Source organism: Acinonyx jubatus, chromosome D4, assembly GCF_027475565.1.
Source record: "Acinonyx jubatus isolate Ajub_Pintada_27869175 chromosome D4, VMU_Ajub_asm_v1.0, whole genome shotgun sequence".
Classification (NCBI taxonomy): domain Eukaryota; kingdom Metazoa; phylum Chordata; class Mammalia; order Carnivora; family Felidae; genus Acinonyx; species Acinonyx jubatus.
The window spans coordinates 24,491,380-24,500,577 of NC_069391.1; the positions used below are offsets into that span (position 1 = coordinate 24,491,380).

Consider the following 9,198-nt stretch of genomic DNA (forward strand, 5'->3'; position numbering starts at 1 on the left):
TCACATGGGTAGGAAAGGACTAGGTGCCCCGGGCTAAGACTGTTTCAGGTAAGGAAATAAGTCAGTGTTTAGAGCAGTTGGGGATTTTAAAATTGTTTGCCAGGGGTGAGGTCTGCCCCAGTCCTTTTCATCATCATTTTGTAAAGGCTACATTGCTCACTAATGCTTTATGTGAAAGTGGACACTTTTGGGTAAACATAAAGGCGGAGTTGTATCCTATGTCTGGATTAATGCTGGCTAGGAATCTGGAATTGAGAACAGGAAATCTTGAGAATTTAAATTCCTGGGAGTTAGTAAAAACTCCTGGAACAACTTCACATTTTCAAAGGCTATATAATTGGTAACTGGTAGGATCAAAGCTGAGGTGACCAAGGGGGACAACTCAGATAATATCTGGGTTGTAGGAGGCATAAGTATATCTGTGATATGAAAAAAGGATGGAGTTGGAAAAATACTAAGGCCCAGAGAAGGATGGAAGGATCTAGAAGGCCGGGGAGGAGTGAAGGGTTCTAGGCTGGATGCTGTGGAGAGGGATTGTGGATTCACCTTCCTCTTTAAGGACCCTCTCCCACATCAAAAACACTGTCACTTTTCCATAACTCCATGGTGGGGACCTAGAACTCTAGTCTACAGTACATTTTCTCAGCACTCAGTTGTTTGAGGCTTCTGTGCACTTCAGATAAACTCTGCTTTCAGATACTTTCTCAATGAGCGTTGGGGCACTAGTTCCATTTTATATTTTCTGTGAGTATGGGATTCCTTTTTCTATTCCTCTACTATTTACAGAGGAAGCAAATTTTACCAACATTTAGGAAAAACAGACACATCAATATGGCAAAGGAACTTTAGGGCCAGCCCCCAGCAGAGAGGAATCTTCTCCTCTTCCTACTTTTCTACACCAATTATGTTGATACAGAGAGCCACCTGAGATGGAAACTCTCAGGAAAGGCTAGAATGTCATCACAGAGCACAGGACAGGCATAGGAGTGGGAACTGGGGTTTATATCTGAGCTCACAGTCCCTCTATCTGGGATGATAGAGGGCTCCTATAGAACCCTGATAACAGTGAGTCACCTGCCATAGACTGGATTATAAAGAGAGTTCGGGGTACCTGTGGAGGACAGAGTCCCTCAACTCTATTCATCAGTCGTGATTCCAACTCCGGTATCTCTGGGCCAGGGCCTCCCTTTGTGTTGGGGCTGATATGGAGAAGAGTGCTCCTCGCCTTTGAAAGCCTCAAATCAGATGCTAGAACCCAAGCTCTGTCATCAGGGTCAAGTCCGATGTGAAGGAATACACATGAGCTTTCTGTTCTGGGCAATTTGTGTCCTTTACCTGAAGAGGATAGGGACTGAAAAATAGTTGAGACTGACATACAGAAAACCCTTTTTGAAATTTTTGTAGAAGGAAAAGTGGACAATATTCTATTCACTTTAAAGTGACTAACAGAGCTCTATTAATTTAGAAAATCAGATTATCCGTGAATAATGAATAATGAATGTCTGCAGCTAATCTAGAGAGAAGAGCATGAAAATTTGGTCCTAGCCACTCACTGTAGTCTCTTAAGATCAGTGCACAGTTAGAAAGAGGAACAAAGGTCTAACATTAAAAGGCAAGGTTTTGTATCGTCAACCTTAATCTCACCTGTCCATGAGGACCCAGGTCCACAGTCTCTGCGGATGGCAGTTCCTAGAGCAATTCCCATTAGAAAACAGAACTCTTAGAGGGGAGGTTCACAACAAGGATTCCCTGTTCTGCCATGGGGAGGGCCACGTGAGATATATTGGAAACACTACTGGTTTTGGAGGCAGAAACCCCAGATCCTGATTTTGGACAAGCTGTCTGACTTCCCAAGGTTCAGGTTCCTCCTCTGAGGTATCATCTGGTCTCCATACCTCACAGGGTTGTTGTGAGGATCCCATGAGATAATGTCTGTGAAAGGCCTTCCTATTATTGTCGTGGCCTATTCTATCTTGTGTGTTAATTTTGTTGCTTTCAGAGTCTTAGTCCCCCAAGAGTCTGCCCCAAAGGATCATTCCACTCGGCCTCCTAAAATATCACTTTGCTCCTCTCTTCACCACAAGTAACCCAAGCTCTTGGATTCTCACATTGGAGAGGATGACTGAAAGAACCTAATGAAGCACAGGACGAGCTTTTCTGGTGAACCGGAGATGAATCTCTCTCCCCTCTTTCCTGTATCCCTCTTCCTAGGATGACTTATGCAGTGACAGGGCCCAGTGCAGCCTGGGATTGATACTGGCTCAGAAACCTATAGGGAATGTAGGGAATACAGTCTCTGGACTCTCCAGAGGAATATTTCCATCTGTTGCCTCTTTGCCTGAGTACCTTTTTGGAGCCTATCTCCCCTCAGTGAACTCTTACCATCTTTTCCCCCTCCTTGTGTCCTATTTTCTCAAAGCATCTACTTGTCACTTATTTTACCACCACCACTGGCTTTCTTTTTGTGAAAATTTGCGTGGAACAGCTAATTTCACAAAAGGTTTCTGAGCATTGTTTTGTTTAGGAACCCATACTTCCTTTCTATGTATGACATGACAGGGAATTTTAGAATTCTAGTTGTTTGGCCTGATAACAATATTGTCCATCCCTAGATCCCTTCTTGGTTGAGTCTTATCACCTAGGAAATCATTTGATTAATTCCATGATACTTCTAGCAAAGGAAGTCGGATGGCACCGAAGGAAAGTAAGTACAAACCCAACAGACAGTGTAATTAATTGCATGTTGTAGCCGGGCACTGGACTCGTACCGAGGAGTGACTAAGGTAAAAAAACAAACAAACAAACAAACAAACAAACAAACAAACAAAGAGTATTAAAGATAAAGACCTTGGAGGTATCCTGGTTAACAGACAAGAAGTGTTAACAACTGAAACCTTAACTTTGCAGAGAAGAAAGAACAAAGGAAAAGAGCAAAAGCACGTGCCGGTTAAAGCGCCGCAGCGGGTGGCTCTGGTGGTCTTGTCTGGTGGATCTTGAGGGAAGGTGGCACTTCCTGTGGTTACCAGTGCGGTCCCAATGATCTTGGGTGGGAGGTGCAACTTCCTGCTGTTATCTGTTCTGGAATGATTCCTCAGATTTCTCTGTGTGAGGTCTCAGGACAGCCTCCCAGGGATTTCGTGTGGCTTATGCCTTTTGACTTGGGAGGCATGGGTTCCCTGTTGTGTTAGTTGTTAACAGTACCTAGTAAGGTCCTTCTCACGGAGGTTTGACTGCATTCTTTCTTTGAGGTCTGACGTAGTAACTTAAAAAAGTAAGGAAATTTGTGTTATTATTCAAAAGAATGCTAGGACAGAGAGTTAATAGAATATTTTGGTGATTCAAAAGAAAACTCTTATCTAGGCACAAAATAACTGAGGTCATTTTATGGAAAGAAAACACGAATTTTATTCTTTTTGTGTATTGTCTATGTTACAATTTGCAGTAAGATTTAGAAGCCTTTTCTGTGAATAAATCAATTAACATTGAATATATCCTTGAAATTATCTTTTTGTCATTTATAGAATTAAAGTTTATTAATGTACCTCTGTATGTATATGTAGACATACATAAATATGTATGTATAATAAAGTTAACTTTAATCTTAAAATATAATTTATCTAAGGGGCACCTGGCTGGCTCATTCAGTAGAGTGTGTGATTCTCGGTCTCAGGGTTGTGAGTTTGAGCCCCACGTTGGTTGTAAAGATTATTTAAAAAAAATAAAATCTTTAAACATTTATACATTCTATTAATCTACAGTCCTTATATAATGTATGTGAATAAGGATAAATTAAAACTATTATATATATTACATATATATTTCAAAGCTTAGAAACTGTTCAGGTATCCAAATATTATATATCAAGTAATTCAACATTTTCTAAAGTCTTAACATTTTATTTTATTTTTTTTAATTTTTTTTTCAACGTTTTTATTTATTTTTGGGACAGAGAGAGACAGAGCATGAACGGGGGAGGGGCAGAGAGAGAGGGAGACACAGAATCGGAAACAGGCTCCAGGCTCTGAGCCATCAGCCCAGAGCCTGACGCGAGGCTCGAACTCCCGGACCGCGAGATCGTAACCTGGTTGAAGTCGGACGCTTAACCGACTGTGCCACCCAGGCGCCCCAAGTCTTAACATTTTAATTAAGTATATGGAAATTATAATTTTAGTTAAAACATTAAATCCTTATGATTCATAGTATTGTAAGAATTTTACAAGATCAGAACCCTTTAAAAGACATCTGTCCTATGATTTTACGTAAACACAATTTTATATTTTGTAATCTTGAAAAGTTTGCTTCAACCGTGATTCTTTTCTTGTCCCATAAAACCAACATACAAAATTTAGAAGCTTTAAATCTTGAAGTTTTAATCTTAGTTTTATATGAACTAGAATACTGTCTTAGCATTAATCTTATATAATAAAACCAGGGCAATAACTTTATATAATAAAACCAAGGCAAGGGTGCCTGGTTGGCTCAGTCAGTTAAGCATGCCACTCTTGATTGTGGCTGAGATCATGATCTCAGAGTTGTGAGATCAAGCTGTGAGTTGGGATCCATGCTGAGCATGGAGCCTGATTGGGATTCTCACTCTCCCTCTCTCTCTGTCCCTTCCCTGCTCATGCGCTATCTCTCTCCCTCCTTATCTCTCTCTCAAAATAAATAAACATTAAAAAAAAAAAACCACAAGGCAATATAGGCATAGATTGTCTCTAATCAATATGATTAACTCATTCTAATTTATCCAAAATTTATTTATGAGACAATTACAGGATACTTTAAAAAATACACTTTATAAACTTTGTATTCATGAAACAAAATTTAAGTAATCTTAAAGTCATAATTAAAAGCTCTTATATTAGGGGCACCTGGGTGGCTCAGTCGGTTGAGCATCTGACTTTGGTCCAGGTCATGATCTCACAGTTTGTGAGTTCGAGCCCCGCGTCAGGCTCTGTGCTGACAGCTCGGATCCTGGAGCCTGTTTTGGATTCTGTGTCTCCCTCTCTCTCTGCCCCTCCCCAGCTCATGCTCGCACTCTGTCTCTGTCAAAAATAAATAAACTTAAAAAAAAATTTAAAAGCTCTTATATTGAAGCTAAGTTCTCTCATAGCTATAGTAATGAAGGCTACTATTTAAATACATTTGTCTACATTTTATAATGCAAAATAGTGTACTGACATTTTTATTTTCTTTATTCTTTGACATTTTTGACTATATGGTATGCAAAATAATGACCATGATGTTTTTTTTTTTCTGAGCAATTGATCTTTAAAAATTCCCAAGTGTGGGAAAAACAGAGGGACAGACCAACAACAAAGTGAGTGGAGTGCCTGGGTGGCTCAGTTGGTTAAATGTTTGACTTCTGCTCAGGTCATGATCTTGTGGTTAGTGAGTTAGAGCCCTGCATTGGGCTCCCTGATGGCAGTGTGGAGCCTGCTTGGGATTTTTTCTCTCTCCTCTCTCTCTGCCCCTCCCCTGCTTTCTCTCTCTCTCTCTCTCTCTCTCTCTCTCTCTCTCTCTCTCTCTCATAAATAAATAAAAAAAAAGTAAGAGGTAGCTTTAGACAAATATGAAATTATCAATGTAAAAGGTTATCTTTTCGGGGCACCTGGGTGGCTCAGTCTGTTAAGTGACTTCGGCTGAGGTCATGATCTCACGGTTTCTGGGTTTGAGCCCTGCGTCGGGCTCTGTGGTGATTGCGCAGAGCCTGGAGCCTGCTTTGGATTCTGTGTCTCCCTCTCTCCCTGCTCCTCCCCCACTCACGCTCTGTCTCTCTCTCAAAAAATAAATAAATATTAAAAAAAAAAGGTTATTTTTTCTCTGTAAGGAGAAGGGAGAAAGTTTAGATGCAGGAAAACCTGTTTCATATATACATAGACCCAAAAGAGAAAGTCATTATAGGTTTAAACAGTAACTCAAGCCCTTGACAATTTTATCAAGCCATACAATTAAAAGCCAGTGTTTATTAATCCCTACAGAATGGAAACAGAGGGGAAATCTACATTAATCACAGTGATCTCTCTCTTTTAGACCAGTTATACAATCTCCTGAGAGTTTCTGTTCCCTTTTTGCCTTAGGCATTTCTCAAATGAACATTCCTGTTCATGTCAAAGTTCCCCTAGTGGCCACTATAATTCAAATTTATCCTCAGTGAAGTTATGCCATGTGCTAGCACAGACTTATTAGCAGACAAGCCCATGAAAGGTTTTTTGACTGTTGTTCAGAGGTAAAATATCACTTGTGTTTTAAGTCCTCAGCCCTAAGGTTAGGCTGCTTCTACTTGCTGACCTGGGAAATCAGCAGCCACCTGGCTCTGTGTGGAGAGATCTTTCAAAGCCAATTTCTCATACCCAGAGAAGACTGGAGAAAGTTCTCATAGACAAACAGAGGCTGGTGGACAAACATAAGGCAGAAGATGGTGTTAAAAGTCAAACTTCACCAGGGGACACTCAGGTCTGACCAGAAACCAAAAATTCTAGCAGACAAATATTAAACTGGTTGTATCTTTGGTCCTTTGATATCGGAATCTAAATTCAGTGTAAAATCACACAATCAGAGACAAAGAGACCTTCAATGTCTTGAGATTCAAGGAGTCTCAGATATGCACATTAGTACTGAGTTAAGGAGGCCAAAGCTTAGTAGGGAGGGTATTGACCGAGTATCAAGAGAACCTCCAAGTGTCCTAATCAGGACACCAGGAACAAACTTATAGTTGACAAAGTCAGGTTTATTGGCTTGTTGGGAGGTCACATACCAGAGGAACCATGGCATGTGCCACCAAGAAAGGGAAAAATTATGATGCAGTTTTAAGGAGGGATGGCATTTAGGTGAAATTTATTTTTTTTAAACATTTATTTATTTTTGAGAGTGAGAGAGAGAGAGAGAGAGAAAACGAGTGGAAAGGGGCAGAGAGAGAAGACACAGAATCCAAACCAGGTTCCAGGCTCTGAGCTGTCAGAACAGAGCCTGATGCAGGGCCCAAACTCACGAATTGTGAGATCATGACCTGAGCTGAAGTCAGACGCTTAACCGCCACCCAGGTGCCCCTGAAATTGATATGAAACAGTATTTTGATAAGTTAAAGCAAAGGAGGGCTGTATGTAAAAGGGATAACATCAGGTCTGGATGGTGAAATGGGACACAAGGTCTCCTTTTCTTCGAAACTACAAATTAAGATAGATGTAGAATGATATACCCCCGAACCCCTATCTTGAATCTGTACCTGGGTTGGATATCAAGGCAGCTGCTCTGTGTCAAAGTGAATTAGATCCTGTAGGCAACAGCAGGATGTGTTGTTCTTACTGAAATTATTTCAAAAATGAAGTTTCTGATAAACTATGATTTTAGAAAGCAAGATTTCTTAGTAACAAAGTAATAGTCATGCTACTGAGTGTCATTAGGACACTTTACAGCTGCAGTGTTTCCTTGGGAGAAATAGAATTTTCTGCTAATTTTGCAGCTGGCTTTATCTGTGTTCTGTGTCTGTTTTCCCAGCTTGATGAATGACATGGTGGATTTTCATTGTCTCAGGCCAAACTAATTTTCACTTTCTCAACATGTAACTCAGTCTCTTGTTTTACCAGCCTGTAGAACTTGCCAGAAGGAAGCTGTGGTGGCATGGGACTTTTTCTGGAAGTGATTAATCTCTTCCCTTCTTTTCTGTTTCCCCGCTTCTTAAGATGGGCTGTGCAATTTTGGGGCCCCAGTGCTGCCTGCGGTTGTTCCTGAAGGAGGAACCCACAGGGAACAGAATGAGAAAGCAAGTCTTGGGATGAGGTTTATAAAAGGTGTACAGCTTTCTCCACTATCCAAAACTAGTGTGTTCCTATGAAAACTTTCATAAGCCAAAGAAGAAAAAAATAGCATAAAGCAAACATTACCATTTCTAGAAATTATTTTGAATGTTCCCACCTTCCCCCCGTCCCCCCCCAAAAAAAAAAAAACTTCTTAGGCTTTTCTGATACCTTAGGGCACATCTTGCTAAGGGAGGCACAGAATAAATTGAGATAGAGCACAGATGCTCACAGACATAGTTCAGAGCTCTGGTGGCTGGAGGCTGAGATGCTGAGTGTAGTTCCTGGGGAAGGAACTTGTTGGGGTCGCTCTCACTGCCACTGCTACTGCTTGGGGTGCGGCCTGCCTCTATAACTGCAACACAAACGCTGAATGCTATTTTCACTCTTCACCTTTTGATGGTAAAAGCAAAAATTCTCTTTGGAATTCTTTCAGGTAGTGAAAACAGGTAGTAATGTAGGTCTTTCATAAAAGCAAAGTGAGGGAAGTACATGTATCATGGGTATAGGATGTTCTAATGGGCAGGGGCAGTATGCCTTAGGGGCCCTTACCCTCTCCAGACCCTCTTGTTCCTATTCTGTGTCAGTAACTGCTGGGTCAAGACCTGAGCAGGGAGGGTTGGGAAGGCATCCGTGTGGAGGGTGACCTTCTGTTTTTAGCAGGCCTGTGAAAGATGCTGCTCTGTCAGTGTCCCCTTTGTTCCTTCGGCTCCTCTGCCTGAGTTGTCTTTAACTCTGGCCTCCACTCTTTTACCAGACCTTCCAGAAAACCCATTACCAGCCCTTCAGGCTGAGCCCATTCACTGTTTTTTTTAAACTTTTTTTTTTAACGTTTTATTTTTGAGAGACAGAGAGACAGCATGTGAACAGGGGAGGGGCAGAGAGAGAGGGAGACACAGAATCCAAAGCAGGCTCCAGGCTCGGAGCTGGTGGCACAGAGCCTGATGTGGGGCTCGAAATCACAGAGTTGTGAGATCATGACCTGATCCAAAGTGAGACGCCTAACCAACTGAGCCACCCAGGCGCCTCTGAGCCCATTCACTTCTGGTCTATTTATCAGCCTCCCTTCCCAGGACTCTGCAGAATCCTGTCAACTCTTGCACCTCCCTAGCTCGTGTCTGACTCTGCTCCCACAGAGCCTGTTTCCTTCTCTCTGTGCTCTGCCCTTCACAGTGGGCCCCACTCCCTCATCCCTGCTTTCCCCCTATTACTGCCGCCAGAGGCTCTCCCAAATTCTCAATCCTCTCTTTTACCACTCCAATGATGGCTTTATCTCCTCTGCCTGGGAATCCTCCTTGCCTTGGTCTCACCTCATCTTTCACTATCCTTCCTTCATCCCCACAAACCAGTTTCCTCATTTCTTCCCCCAAGATCCCTCTGCTTCCATTTGACCCCAGGCTCC

The 9,198-nt window shown here is 41.8% G+C and overlaps 1 long non-coding RNA gene across 1 annotated transcript; it reads right to left on the minus strand.

The window, feature by feature from the left end:
• Positions 1 to 2,833: 2,833 nt before the first annotated feature.
• LOC113592835 (uncharacterized) lies at positions 2,834 to 8,653 on the minus strand. Its single transcript, XR_008291047.1, has 2 exons — positions 4,872 to 8,653; positions 2,834 to 3,262 (listed from the first exon to the last, which is right to left on the minus strand). It is a non-coding gene; the product is annotated as an uncharacterized LOC113592835 (long non-coding RNA).
• Positions 8,654 to 9,198: the final 545 nt, after the last annotated feature.